The sequence below is a fragment of the Apteryx rowi genome, unplaced genomic scaffold (genome assembly GCF_003343035.1).
Source record: "Apteryx rowi isolate R43461 unplaced genomic scaffold, aptRow1 scaffold_13, whole genome shotgun sequence".
Taxonomy (NCBI): domain Eukaryota; kingdom Metazoa; phylum Chordata; class Aves; order Apterygiformes; family Apterygidae; genus Apteryx; species Apteryx rowi.
In genome coordinates, this window is record NW_020447530.1 from 4023683 (window position 1) to 4037473 (window position 13791).

Here is a 13791-nt window from a genome sequence, read left to right on the forward strand (position 1 = left end):
CGGGACGGGACGGGACGGGACGGGATGGGGCGGCGGGGCCGGGGCCGGCGTGCAAAGGGCCAAGCCGCAGGCGCCCCAGGCCCTGGCGCCCTTGTCCTGTCCCCAGGCGGAGCGAAGCAGGGCTGCGGCCAGCTGAGCACTGGCAAACTCAGCAGGTTTCTTGGTGCACGTGGTCGCCCGGAGGTGTTTCAGGGAGCGGAGAGGCTGTTTAAAACCCCCCCCCAAGAACTGCAGCAGAACTAACCCATAAATAAAACACTTTTTTTAAAGCAAAACCCTTCCTTTAGCATCACGGTGCATTTTTTTTTTTTTAACTGAAAACGGCGGAGCCGTGCCCTCGGCCGGGCGGGCGCGACGCTGCCTCGGCCGCTCGGCGGAGCTGCAAAGCGAGGTCGAAAACGCCGCCGCCGCCGGGCTCCTGCGGCAGCCCCGCGGCCCCGGCGCTTCCCGAGCTCCTCGCCGCCGCCGGGCAGCGATGGCCAAATAAGGTGCCGAACCGCGCCGCTCCTCCCGTCCCGCCGTAAGCGGATCCTAGCGGATCGCCCCGAGCAACGGCGACGCTTTCCCGGGCAAACTCACATCGATACAGCTTTTTTCTTTTTTTTTTTTTCCCCCCCTTCCTCTTTTTTAATTGCTCCGTGCAGAGGTCAAGCGCAGCTCGCTTGAACCCTTCGCCGTGCCCGAGCCGCGGGAGCGGCCGGGAGAAACGCGCTCGGAGCGGGCACGGGAGCCGCCGCGCCAGCCCCGCCGGGCGCCCGGGGCAGCTTCCGCCGCTGTCCTCCCCCCCCCCCGGGCTGTTGCTTACTTAGCACGGGCAACGTTTAGCAAAAAGAAAAAAAAAAAAACACCCAGAACCAAAAAGGAGAAATGCAGAAGCATGTTTTTCCCTGGCGCTTTTTGCATTTCTACAATCGTCCTTTGCCACCGGTTGCCGGTAATATTTCACGCGGCATTTGCAAGCCGATTTTGCCTTTGCTCAACAGCTTCTTTTAGCTGCTTTTACTGTCCAAGTCGCACAGTTGCGCCAATGCGCAGGTACCCTGCATACGCATACAGCTGTTCGGCAGCTCTCTAAGAAAAGGACGGATAATTTTTGAGCTTAAGGTCCTGAAGGGCCTCTTGAGAAGCAGAGGGCCAGTCTTTCTAGATTGCTCTAACTATTCTTGCAAAAATTATTTAGTGTCTCTATATGTCACTACCCAGCAGTAAAATAACTCTCGCTTAGGTCCCCTAGAACTTGTGCTCTGAGAACAAGGGCACGCTCCACTATATTAATATATATATATACAAAAAATATATATATATACACATATATATATAATATATATGGGCATGTGGTGGAAGTCACTGGCTGGCCATGCCGCCATGGCTCTGCTCCTGATGGCCAGGAAGGTGTGGAATGGAGCCGGAGACTGAGATTCAAGATGTAGCAACCATCYGGCTTGGACTTTCACACCCAGAGGCCGCAAAATCCATCCCTGCAGGTGGAATAAGTCATAGCTTGAAAACRAGAACTGCCCTTAGATAAGAGACGCTGAGGAGGAGTGGGCTGCTGCCTCCATTGATGAGCCAAGCCAGGTCTCATCACCCCACGGCTGGGAAATTGCACCTCGTTTCCCCGCTGACCGAGTCGACCCCCGGCTCCGGCGCCCCRGCCTCCACTTCACTGTTGCCAGCGGGAGAAGGAAACCCTTTGCGGGGCTCTTTTCCGTGGGTTTTCCCCCCGCCCCGAGGGCAGAACCCACCTCCACCCCTGCCCGAAGGTGCCGCGATGGGAAGCGGAGCTGCTGGAAAGCCCCCCCGCCGCGAGGTCGGACACCCATCCCACCCCGCGGTGCAAACGTCTCCCCTTATCTCCCCAGCCCTGGCTCTCCCCTCCCAAACGGCCGGGGAAACCGGCTCCCTGCCCGCGGGTTTTCCCGCCGGCTGGCGGCACGATCCCGGCGACAGCGGAGCGGCTTTTTCTCGCAGGCTGTGGCTCGGTGCCCCCCACCTGACACGGGTTTTTCCCGGCACCCCGAATTTCCCACGGTGCCTTTTGCAAAAGCTGGGCCAGGGGCTTCGCTCAGCCGCGCCGTCCCCCTTTTCCGGCGGCTCCCGAAAAGCAGCCGCGTTTGCCCGGGCTCCCCGGGGAGGAGCTGCCCGTATGCCCCTTCCCGAAAGCACCCGCCGGTGCTTTTCTCCACCTCTCCCTGCTGGTCTCCCCTGTGTCACGTCCCTGCAGTGAGCTCTGTGTAGGCCACCAGCGGTTTTCTCCCCATTTTACAGGTAGGAATGCCGAGGCCGGCGGCAGGGCAAGGACTTAGGAGCTGCTGGTGGAGCCGGGATCATGCCGCGCGGGAAGACTGGGGCATTTCGGTAAAAAAGAGCTGCTGGTGAACTGTGTTTACTGGCTCTGCTGAAGCTTTSCGAGTTGAATGAAAGGAATTGGGGAACATTAATCGGAAAACAAATGCATCTTGTAAAGCGTGGGCGGCAATGGGCAGAAACAGGGCGAGAAGGCCAACACGGAGGGCAATTTCGATACCAGCAGCACTGACGTGCAGGAACCCTTTGGAAGGGAAGGCTAGAGAAGAGTAAGGTAAAAAAAGGGGCTTTTCAAGAAGGCAACGTATCATCACTGGTGAGAGTCAGTGGGATAAAAATCAAAAAAAAACGGAGTTTGGGGGGTAAGTCACAAGCTCTTCAGTAACATCACACAGCAGAGAGAGACCGAAGGTGGAAACCAGGGTGCTGGGGATGAGAAGGGACCGGTGCGAGGATGTGTGCGGCTCAGGAAGGTCGGAGCAGAGCAGGGGACACCCGCGCCGTCCCGTGCTGGCTGCAGCAAGAGCGCCGTCCGCGAGCACGCTCGTGATCCCGCCGCGCCGCGGGACGGAGAGCAGCGACAGATGCCGCAGGGACAACTGAGCCGTCCCGTGCTTTTTTTTGCTGCCAGCCTTCACCGGAAAGGTCAGTCGCCAGCGGGCTGGTAATGCAGTTAGTGCTGGAAAAATAGAGAAAGAGCAGATCAGAGAGTGGTTTGATAAGGTGGATGTTATCAAATCAGCTGGGGCTGATGAACTGGGGACTGACTGCGGTGATCGCGGAGCGATTCGGGAGCTCCTCTGGAAAGGGAGGGTGGGYGAGCTTTCAGCAGGCCGGGACTGGGCAGAATTGCGGTGACTTGCAAGCACCTAGAAGATGCACGGTGGTGCACGGATGTGTCACGAGAAAGACTCACGTCAAGCCTGATTTCCTTCTGTGGCCCCGCTGAGGGCTCCATGGATGGGGTTGAGCGGTGGGGTTGGGCTTCTGTAAGGTTTCCGGTGCGGCCCTGTGTCGTAGGCGAACGCRGGAGATGTGGGCTAGCTGGAGCCACCAAGACGGAGGAGCAGAGCTGCTGGGGAACCGGGCTCTCCTTCCTCAGCGGTTCGCTGCAAGGTGGGAGGCATCAGGGCTGCTGGCGCTGCCGGGCCTGGGTCTCTTCTTGCCTCTATTCCACGGCTGGTCGCCCCAGGCTGGACACGAGCTGACAAACGTGGGGGGGGGGGTGAAAGCCAGGAGCATTGCTGCGGAGCAGAAGATTGACTGTCCCAACTTCACATATCCCAGTATCTCCCCTCCAGCAGGAGCCAACAGCGGGTGCTGGGCATGACTACGTCCTTCCCCTGGTGCTCCCTCAGCTTCCAGCTACGTTCAGCTCAGACTCCTTGATGTGGCTTCTGGGTATTTAGCAATGCTCAGTAGATTTATTATCCACAAACACATCTGGTCCCCCCTTGAACCAGTGCAGACTTTGAGCATCCGCATCCCACGGCGGGTCAGAGATGCGACCTCTTCTTTGCACACCCCATGCCGTAGCCAGCGCCTCCGCCTGGGCTTTGCTGTCCAAAGACACGGACTAAGGAGTGAGAGTCAAGAGGAAAACAACGGGAATAGCCAGAGATCTTGGAAACATGACCGATGAGGAAAGGTCGGAGGAAGTCAAGCTGTTTACCCTAGAGAAAGAACAACGGAGGGGACTGACGATAACATCTTCAGGTCGATAAAAGGCAACTGAAAAGAGGGAGGAAATACTCTATTCCCATGTCCACAACGGAGAGACAAGAAGCGACAGATAAATCAGGTTAGAGCTGAAGGAAGACTATTTAGGTATAAGGGAGTGGAGGACCACAAAGGGAGAGGAATAACCATCATCAGAGATTTTTAAAGCTGGAAAACACATGCCCGAGCTCGTCTACATGGGGCAGATGTGCTGTGGGACGTAGGGAAGGACCGAGAGAGCCCTGAGGTCCTGTCCAGCCCTGAGGTCCTGTCCAGCCGCACACCCCGATCTTGTGCTGGGGCAGCAGGGATGGACCGGCCGTGCCAGCTTTGGGCCGGCTGGGATCTCCTGCCCCAGGGCCCCTGCTTGGTTTCTGGGTGGGACTGGGCAGTAAAAGCTTTTGGTAGCTCATTGTCCAAACGGGAGGATGCATCAAGCGAGGTTCTGCCAAATCCGCCCAGATGCCGGGGGCCGCAGCAGCGTTCCTGTGCTGTCACCCAGATCGGTGATGGGGGACGCGATGGTTAAAGCTGCAAACAGCGCGACAGCGAGGCCGAGCCTGGCCGTGAAGGCGTCGGGAATGGGGGACAGAGACTCCAGGAAGGAAGGCCACCAGGTGATTTTTCCTCGCATGTCCGTGCAATACTTGCACCAGGTCAATACCGTGTCCTGAGGGCCTGATCCCAAACGCACAGCTGAGACCAGCTCGTGCACGTAGCTCAGCCGAGGCCAAGCTGCGCAGCCGTTTCAGCGCCCGTGAGCACAGACCAAAGCAGAGCTAGGAAGTGAACCATGGTCTCCCAAACGCCATGCTAACAAGTGCTGACCACCTTCTGGCTCCTCTTGCTAACTTTGATTTCTGGATGGCTGGGCCTGCTGCCTTATCTCCTGACAAGCAACAGTTTCATCCTCTCCAAAGAGAGGCTTGAAATTAATGCCACGCACAGGCTTCGTCCAGTCCTCGCTTGCAGATAAATCTCTGCGCTTGGCTGCACGCTGAATCCAGCGCTGGGGATGCACCGACCCCACCACGAGCCAAGAAGGATGACTGCCCAGCTCCCGCACCCTTGGCAGCCGCGGGAAGGCGACAGGGCACTGAGACCTCGGGATGGAAAGTGGACTTGCTGATAAACTATCCCATGGGCCGCCAAAAATGCCAGCAGCACAGGTCAAGGAGACCAGAGAGGTCACAAGCTCTTTGAGGGAACCCGTGGTCCCTGCTCCCAGCTAGGGCAATAGGAGGCTGGTCTGGGACTCGGCCCCTTGGTGGGGCAGGGTGATGCTGATGCAATCGACGAAGCCACCAGAAGCTCGGCCACGTCTCGGACCTGCTCCCGGCTCCCTTCGCTCTTCTGGTGAGCGGTGCCTGGGCTCTGCAGGAACGGAGAGGACGAGAAGCGATCACCTGGTAAAATTCACAGCTCTTGCGCACCGGGGACATCGAGGACTTTCAGTGCAAGGGGTCAAGTCCAGTCACTAGGGCAAGAAACTGCAGAAAGCACCTAGGACTTGAAAAAAAACAGCTGGAAAATAACCCGCTGCGTTGAGAGCTGACTGCAAGCGATGGTTATTTAAACATGGCAGAGCATCAGAGCGCTCGAGGAGCTGGACGTGTGTACAAGAGGAAGGTAGCTGGAGGTGGGTGCCAGTATTTTCTGGCAACATTCGTTTGGAAATGTCCTTAAACTCCTTAGATAGCAACCCAGAGATTACTATGCAGAGGAATTCGCTAAGAAGCTCTGTTAAATGCAGGCGGCTGGAGAAGGAGAAGCCAAGCTCAGGAGAAGCCAAGCCCCATGGCAGTGTGATAGGAAACAGGCTAAAGACACRCAGGGAAAAGGAGAAAATCAGATCACGCTCTAAGTGGCTTCACAGGCCGTAGGAAAGCTCTCAGAAAGCAAGACTGGAACAAAACCGGCCAGGCAGGAAGCTCCGTAGGAAACACTTTGAGATGGGAGGAGGTCTCCGAGGTGGAGAAAAGCGGGTGGTGGTTGTTCCACGTGAGGGACATCACGGTTTCACCTGGGACCTGTGCTCCACCGCGCTGGGGGCTGTACAAATGCAGTGAGAGCCAGGCTCTGTCCCCGGAGAGCGTGAGCCTAGTCCAAGAGCGGGAGGGGGTTTGGGGTCACCTTCCGGCCGATGGATGGGGGAGAGAGACCCCATGGTCCTGCACTGGGGAAGGGATGTGCTTCATCTCTTGGAAAGGTACCAGGGAGAGGGAGGGGGATCCGTGCTGCACCAGGGTGAAAGTATCTCAACAGCACGTACAAACGTGCAGCAGGAAAAAGAATATTCCCAGGACCTCACTCATTTTCCCAACACACAACTTCATGGAAACATGGAAATGAAGCGGAGGAGAGATCTATTCCGGCTGTGCAATATGTTCTTCCTCCCTGGGGGTTTTAACGAGGTCCTTGTGAAGCCACTGGGGTTAGGCTAGGCTCGTAGCCTCCAGCTCTTCATTTTGCTCAGTTTTAAATAACACATATGTCGGGTTTCATCAGTTCCCTTGGGAGGTTCCTTTTTTCAAGGCAGAATCCAGATTTTGCTGCCAGCGTCTTTTTTCCAAGCATCAAATCTCCTGTCCCTCCCTCCAGGGCCACGGTATATCCAGGCTCTGCTTACATTGCTCCTTTTTTTTTTTGCATTGGAAATACTTCCAGCTGAGCAAAGACAGGTTATTGCAACATTTGTTCCTCGCAAGGAAACACCTCTGCCTCCCCCTCCATCTCCTGAACAGCCAGATGATGACACTGCCAGGCCAGGAAGGAACAGTGGTAGCAGCACTGGGAAGTACAAGAAGAAAAAAACCCCAAGAACAAGAAGCTGAAGTTCCAACAAATCCCATAGAAATTCGATCCCTCCTCCTTGCAGCAGTCACTCCTGCGCTTCAGAGGAGTGATTATTAGTGTCTCATGGATAACTACACCGCGGAGCGTTGATTATAACCAACACGTCCTTCCCAGGAGGGACCCCCATATGAGCATGGCACCTTCTGTCCAACGGAGCAAGGCCTTTCTTGGGAGAAAGTAAGTGCTGGGAGCAGGGCTTGCATCTCAGGTGGCTTTGGCACGGGACACCACGATTGCCGCCTTCTGCGTCCGCGTGGCTTGGGGTCATGGCGAGTCATCTCAGGCTCTCAGCGTGGGTCGGTCCCCTGCGTGGTGGGACCCCGTCCAGCCGGGAACGTCGGCAGCGGCTCTGTTTACCGCGGGCTCCTTCCCAGCAGCCGGCACCAGGATCCGGGGACTCGGATGACTTCCCGGGCTTGTGCCTCGCAGGAAGGAGGAGACCTTCGCCGCCGAGCGTGACATCCGCGTGTCTGCTGGGAGCACGGTGAAGGGCACAAGGCAGAGCAGGTCTGGGGCTTGGAAGAGGGACAGCGAGGATTCRGGTCCCCCTTTCCGCTCGCCGGGCGAGGATCCCCCGTGCTGCCTTGTGCCGCTGCCCGCGGCGGGGGCTAGGCATCAGCCGGGCCGCTCTGCGGTGCCGCCTCGCAGCGCCCTTACGTGCTTTCTGTCATCAGCCCAGTGCCCGGGGACACCCCGCCGGGGAGTCACTCAGCCGAAATAACTTTCTCCGTAGCTTCTAGAACAAGAGAAGTTCTGAAAAGGAGAGCACAGAGAGCGGCGCGTTTCCGGGCTCCTCCATCCCCAAGCTGAAAGCCGGAACGGATGGGGGTTGTCCYGCAAAGCTGAGCAGTTGGGAGATGCTCCTCTGCGGAGCGGGGGCTCCGGAGGACGCGGGTGACATTTCCAGCAGAGCGAGGCACGCCGCACGGGGACGTCCCAGCTAACACGAGGGAGACGCGGGCTCGCTTCCAAGCGCTCTGGCTTTGGGCCAGGCGCTTAACTCTTGGCATCTCAGCTCCTCAGCCGAGGAATGGGCAAACTGGTCTCCCTGGCTTGCTCCGTCACATCCCTGGGACTTTGGGAAGGGAGGATGGGGTGCACCCCTACAGCCCTACCGCAGCAAGCTCTCCGTCAGCGGGGTCCAGCAGATACTGCTGCAATGCAGGCAAGCGAACAGCARCCTCAGGCTGCTCGTTGGAAATCCGGCGCCTTGCTTGCAGGTGCAAGCCCGTTTTCTGCAGGGTCAGATGCAGGAAGGATCGTTTGGGTGATTTACGGCCTGCTTTTCGGGGAGCAGTTTCCTTCTGTTTGTCAAGCCTTGGAAAGCAGCTACTGCTAAAGGCAGGATGTCGGGAGCAGCGGGTTAAGGCTTTGCTGGGACACGTAAGGCCCCGGGTTCCTCACTCGCYGGCTCCGAGGAAACGTGGTATCAGCGGGGAAAGTCACTGCACCGAGAGCCCTGGGCAGCAGCAAAGGCAAGCTTGAATGCAATGCCTTAAGAGAGGCCAGAAAGGGCCCTGTCTGTCTGTCTGTCTGTTTTGCAGCCAGCTAGGTCCCTTCCTTGACTTACAGTGACCTTAAAAGCATAACACTGCAAACATATAAAATGTCGAGTTCCCCAATACAGGAGGGAGACCTAGAGACTCCCTTAGACCTTTCCTCGACTCCGCGGGGACRAGACCTCGCCTGCAGGATGTGAAGCGCGCTGAAGGACATCGGAACAGGACTGTCCACCTCCTGGAAAGCCATTTCTGGGGCAGGAGGTTTACAAAACAAACAGGGCACACCAGCGAGAGGTAAGCAACCTTCTGCTCTCCAGGACACCCGTCCTCCAAGATGTTTTAAAGCTCACGGAGCCGATCCACCAAGTGAACTGCAAAATACAAAACCTTATGTCCGGAAGAAGTCACAAAGCATCCTAACCAGAAACATATTTGGGGAGTGAGTCAGTGGAGGGGGAAGCAAAAAGAAAGTTGCACCCTTTAACTTGATGAAAAAAGCATATGGCAACAGACAATATTGTGAACAACATTCCCCGTTCCAGCAGCAGAGCCAGAAAGAAAACTCATGACTCAACCGTTGCGTTTCGTCCAAATCTGAAGAAAAATCGCAGTTAGGAGGGGTGTCTTCGGGGACAGCCAGCAAGAACTGATTTAGCAGGTTAATTAACTAAATTGTTTGGAGAGGGTAAAAACGTTTTGCAGAAGCTTTTAGGCCCATTTGAGAAGCYCTGCTTTTAAACACAGCTGAGATTGTGGAGAAACAAGTGCACTGCGCATCCATACATAATGCACAGAATGTATTGATCCGCRCTTACATACACACATACTTTCTCTAGATGCCACAGAATAAATTCATGAGGTCCTTAATGCTTTACACAGAAACATCTTGCATCCAGAACTCCTTCTTCCCCCCGTAATATTTCACAGAAGGCAAAGAATATGTTACCATAAATCATAAATCYGAGAAGGCTAAGAATGCCATCGTCATTATGAAATATAACTAGGAACTGGCAAAACATTTATTACAAAAACCCCACGTTCTGMTCTTCTTTGGGTAGCTAGACATTGCCCTAAAAACACTGAATAAAACAATAGGAAGCACTGCAGAGCAGAGGAAGAACCCAACTGCATCTGTGGAAGTTTTCTTACGCTGCCGTTTGCTAATGCTATTCAGACCCAAAATTCGCTGCAGAGAGAAACAGTCTGACATGATGAATCCTCAGCATTTTTTTCCCAAGACTTTGTGGTTGCAGATGTCAAAAATGTAGCACTTGGTCAGTCCCGTGACCGGGGAAAGAAAGCGAGCAATCCCTAGAAAGCAGCGCGGCGACGCTGGGTGGGAAGCGGTCGCCTGCAGGAGGTCAGGCAAGACAGCGCGGTCCCTCCTGACGTCCATCAGCTACCGGCACCTGGGTTTGCAGAGCGCTGGGAGCAAAGGGAAGGCTGGCGTTCTCCTAACTGCAGCCTTGGAGGCCACCTGCTGAAGAGGGAGGAAAACGGGCTTCAGGCAGTGCATGAAGCAGTCCCCAGGCGGGGGGAGACCCCCCAAAAGGTGCTGAGCTCCTGTCCAGCTCCCCTGAGACACACATACACCTGGTGGGCTCCCAGCTCCGGTTCTGGGAGGCCCCATCTAAGCTGCCTTGCAGGACTGTTCCCCAGGGCTACGTGGAGCAGCTAGTGCCACTGAGAAAAGCCTGGCTGTAGCAACATTTTGGGTGAGCAGCGGTACCTTACGGTTCAGGTAYGCTCATGATCGGTAGGAAGGAATCGCTCACCCCATCAAGGATGAAGAGGGCACATGGGGCGGGGGGGAGCTACAGGACTGAGCCCTTCTTGTAGAAGAGGGCCGTAGCTCTGTTCCTTCTCGCTGCCATCTGCCTTGCACCCAGACAGCCTGATAAAAGCATCAGGCTAGAACATGTGTTTAACATGTGCTGGCTGATACMCATCAAACCGTTCCACAAAGCTGCCAAGCTTTGCCTTGATTTAATCAGCGTCTCTCCTGCTGGTTTTCCTCCCTCTTCCTCCCCCCCCCCCCGATGCAGATGTGGCCTCTGCAACACAAACGAGATGGCAGGTTTGCTTCATGACAGCAGAGCACGCATCTTCGGAAGAAACCTTTCTACCCTCTTCCCTTTTCTGCAGCCACCACAACGCAACCCTCCGCTTCCTCCCCGTGCTGATTTTTCATAGTTTATTTGAAAATTAAATGAATAAATAGGCTCAGAATTGCATGCAAGGGGTAGTCGGGTAAGCATAGAGGAGAAACAGTGACGTAGATGCCAAGAGGCAGGACTGTCCCAACCTAGCACTGCTCTTCGTAAACGAAGCACATTCAGCCGCTGCTTCGGTGCAAACCCTTCCTGTACAGCACACAACGCTAACCAGCAGTGCCACATTAGAGCTGGTTTAAAAAGACTGCTTTTCTGACAGCATCTTAGGTTATACAAAGCAAGAGATTAACTGAAGGACCCTTCATATTCCAGTAGCGGAGAAACTAGCTGTTGAGATACTAATGAAGTGTGACTGCAGCATCCACGGAATACGCTCCTTTAAGACACTAGCTGGGAGATAAATGGTATTTGTGTTCTGTCCTTCTTTGCAAGTAGGCCTAACCATTTCCTTACTGAAAGTGTATCTAACAGCAGCAAGGCGGAAAATATTTTGAGAGATTATTTTTAAACTCCAATATCAKTTTCTCAAAAGTCATTATAACTGTGAAAATTATTTCTGACAAATCCTGCAGTAATAAACATCCTGAAAAGTTAGCAAAACAGGACACTGGCATTTTTAGACTGAAAACATGCATGCTTCTTATTTGGCCCTTTAGTACAATAGATCAGAAGTGGGATGAAAAGCTGGAGAAGTAAAACATTTTCACAAGCTTCAGACAGTTCTTTTCATCTTGCGGAGATTTTTGCCATTTTGTATTTTCTTGCTGATTCACAATGGGAAAAATGTAATGTGGGAAACTGCTGGGAAACCTGTTTCCTGTCCAGCCTGACTTCCAGCCACAAACCGCAGGGCTTCCGGCAACACGACTCCGAACTGCAGGGCAGCGGCGATCCAAGCTCCCTCTTTGCTCCTGGGGCTGGACTCAGCGTCTCCAGCCAGCTCCCAGAGCATCACCGCCCTGAGACCACGTCTATTTACACCAGCTTCCCCCTGCTCAACCAGCCACTATTCTGTTTTCCACTGTTGAGGGTTAATCAAAAATTTCCTCATTCCCTGCCTGCTGGATCCTTACTTTTTCCGAGAGGCTGGAGGGCATAACCYGGGCACGTGGAGGTGCACAGAGGCCAAAAGGGGTCTTAGCAACACGCACTTGGGGCTGGTCTGCTTTACAGGTCCAAGGGTTCGGTGCCTGCCATTTGGCAACCTAAATTACAAAGTCTTTTATTCCACCACCTAGTATTTTGTGTTACGTATTCGCCTAAGAAAAGGTAGGAACAATAACAAACATTAAAGGCACGCAGAGCACGATCCAAAATTCACTGCAAAGAGATGACCTTCCCTTCGGCGCGTTTTGGATTGGGATGTTAGAGATCTAGCTACAAGACTGCACAGGACCAGCTAAAATAACCGCAGAAGTAGCATGATCAGGACCACACTGGCAGCTCGAGATGGTCTGCCACATTAGCAGTGATATCACATTAGAGAGAAAATACCTGGATTCATAAGGCCCCGGAATGCTCTCTGGGATAAGATTAAGCGATTTCTACTTGAAACAGCTATTATGAGTTTAAAACCCAAGCTAAAGAAGACTTATTATAAACTGCAGAAAGTAGTTAAAAAACAAAACAAAACAAAAAACCCCCTAAACTGAGATGCTTTGGCACAAACATGCTTGAAAGTCCCATTTTAAAATGGAAGTCAAGGATCTTGTTTATCAAGGGGCATAGCGAAATGTTAAGACCCTTTAAGCAGCTACTCTATGTACAAAGTATGGGGTTACTCTGCAGCGAGATACTGACTTTCAAAGAGACATTGAAAGAGCCATAAAACCAGCAAGAACAAATCAGAGGTGGGGTCCCTGCAGCTTGAACGTGTGTTCAGGGCYGCAGGCTGCAGGGCAGTTTGCACTTCACCTCTCCCACGTCCCATGTTTGCAATCAATGAAGCACCAGGGAACAGGCAGAGTAGCTGCGAGAAGTGGTATTTTATTTAAGAAACAAATAGGGAAGTTAATCTGTGGCGATGTCCACAGAACTGTCAAATGAAAACCTTCTCACAGGATAAATCACTGAGGGTTTCAAAACCACAAGAGATTGCTCCAGGGACATCTCATGCTTGCAGAGGCCTCATTGACTTTTCACACTCCAAGGGAAAGGGTTGGCTAAGATCTGCTGGTCAAGAGCTGCTGCAGCTGCAGGCGTGGAGAGAGGATGTTTTCAGGGAAAAAGGCTGATGTTGGAATTTGCTTGCTAATGGGACCAGAGAGCACTGAACTCCAGGACATTCTGAAAGCTTGATAGCCAAACATCTCTCTCCCCACATACGAGGGCTTCTCCTCTTTTTCCAGGGAGGACGAGACCACGTTGACACGCTGTCAGCATCAGAAGCTGGGCATGCATTTTTAAATGGTTCTGCAGCGGCACACAGAGAAACACAAAACTTGGTGGCATCTATAGCAAAACGTGGGTCAAAAGGGATGCATGAGAAATCCTCAGAGCAAGGAACCAGTCTTGGGAGAGGCCAGCCCAGACCGACTGCTCGCTAGCATGCCAATATTCATTTACAAGGAGAGAAAACTGCTCCATCAGTCACAGAGTTAAGCTGAGGGCAGCAACCAGACAACGTGTAAACGCAGTGACAGAGAACATGCAAACCCATCCTGAAAGCTAAACGCATCCGTCTGGGCTTTGCCGAAGCTGAGCTTTCGGGAGTAGGTCTCATGGATCCCAACAGTAATACGTGCCGATTAGATTTCAAAGCTGAACCCAGGGAACAAAAGCTGGCACCTGTGGAATTTAATGCTTCCACAACACTTTAGGTATTGAGGATGCACGAGTCATCCTCAAACACGCACTGTCTTGAACCAAGCTTCAATTCCAGGGGACAGAAATGAAAGCAAAAACAACACTTAGAAAAGATAAAGATAACGCTTAGAAAACTGGAAACAACAGAGTACGTGCGGCAGCGTATCACTGGGTCTCAGTGCGTAAAAGCCTGCTGAACCACTGACAGTCACTGAAGATGTATGGAGAAGACTGGGAGATGACCCTGTAAAACACCGCAGGTCAACCAATTTCAGTCCTACTTACACAGAAAAATGTTGTGGGGAAGCAGAAATCTAATCTCCAAGCTACTAACAGAAAAATGGGAAGCAGGACAAATTTCAAATAAACTTGCCGGGCAGAGGGCACATAAATATACATTAACTATCTAACTGCAAACAGTTGACATA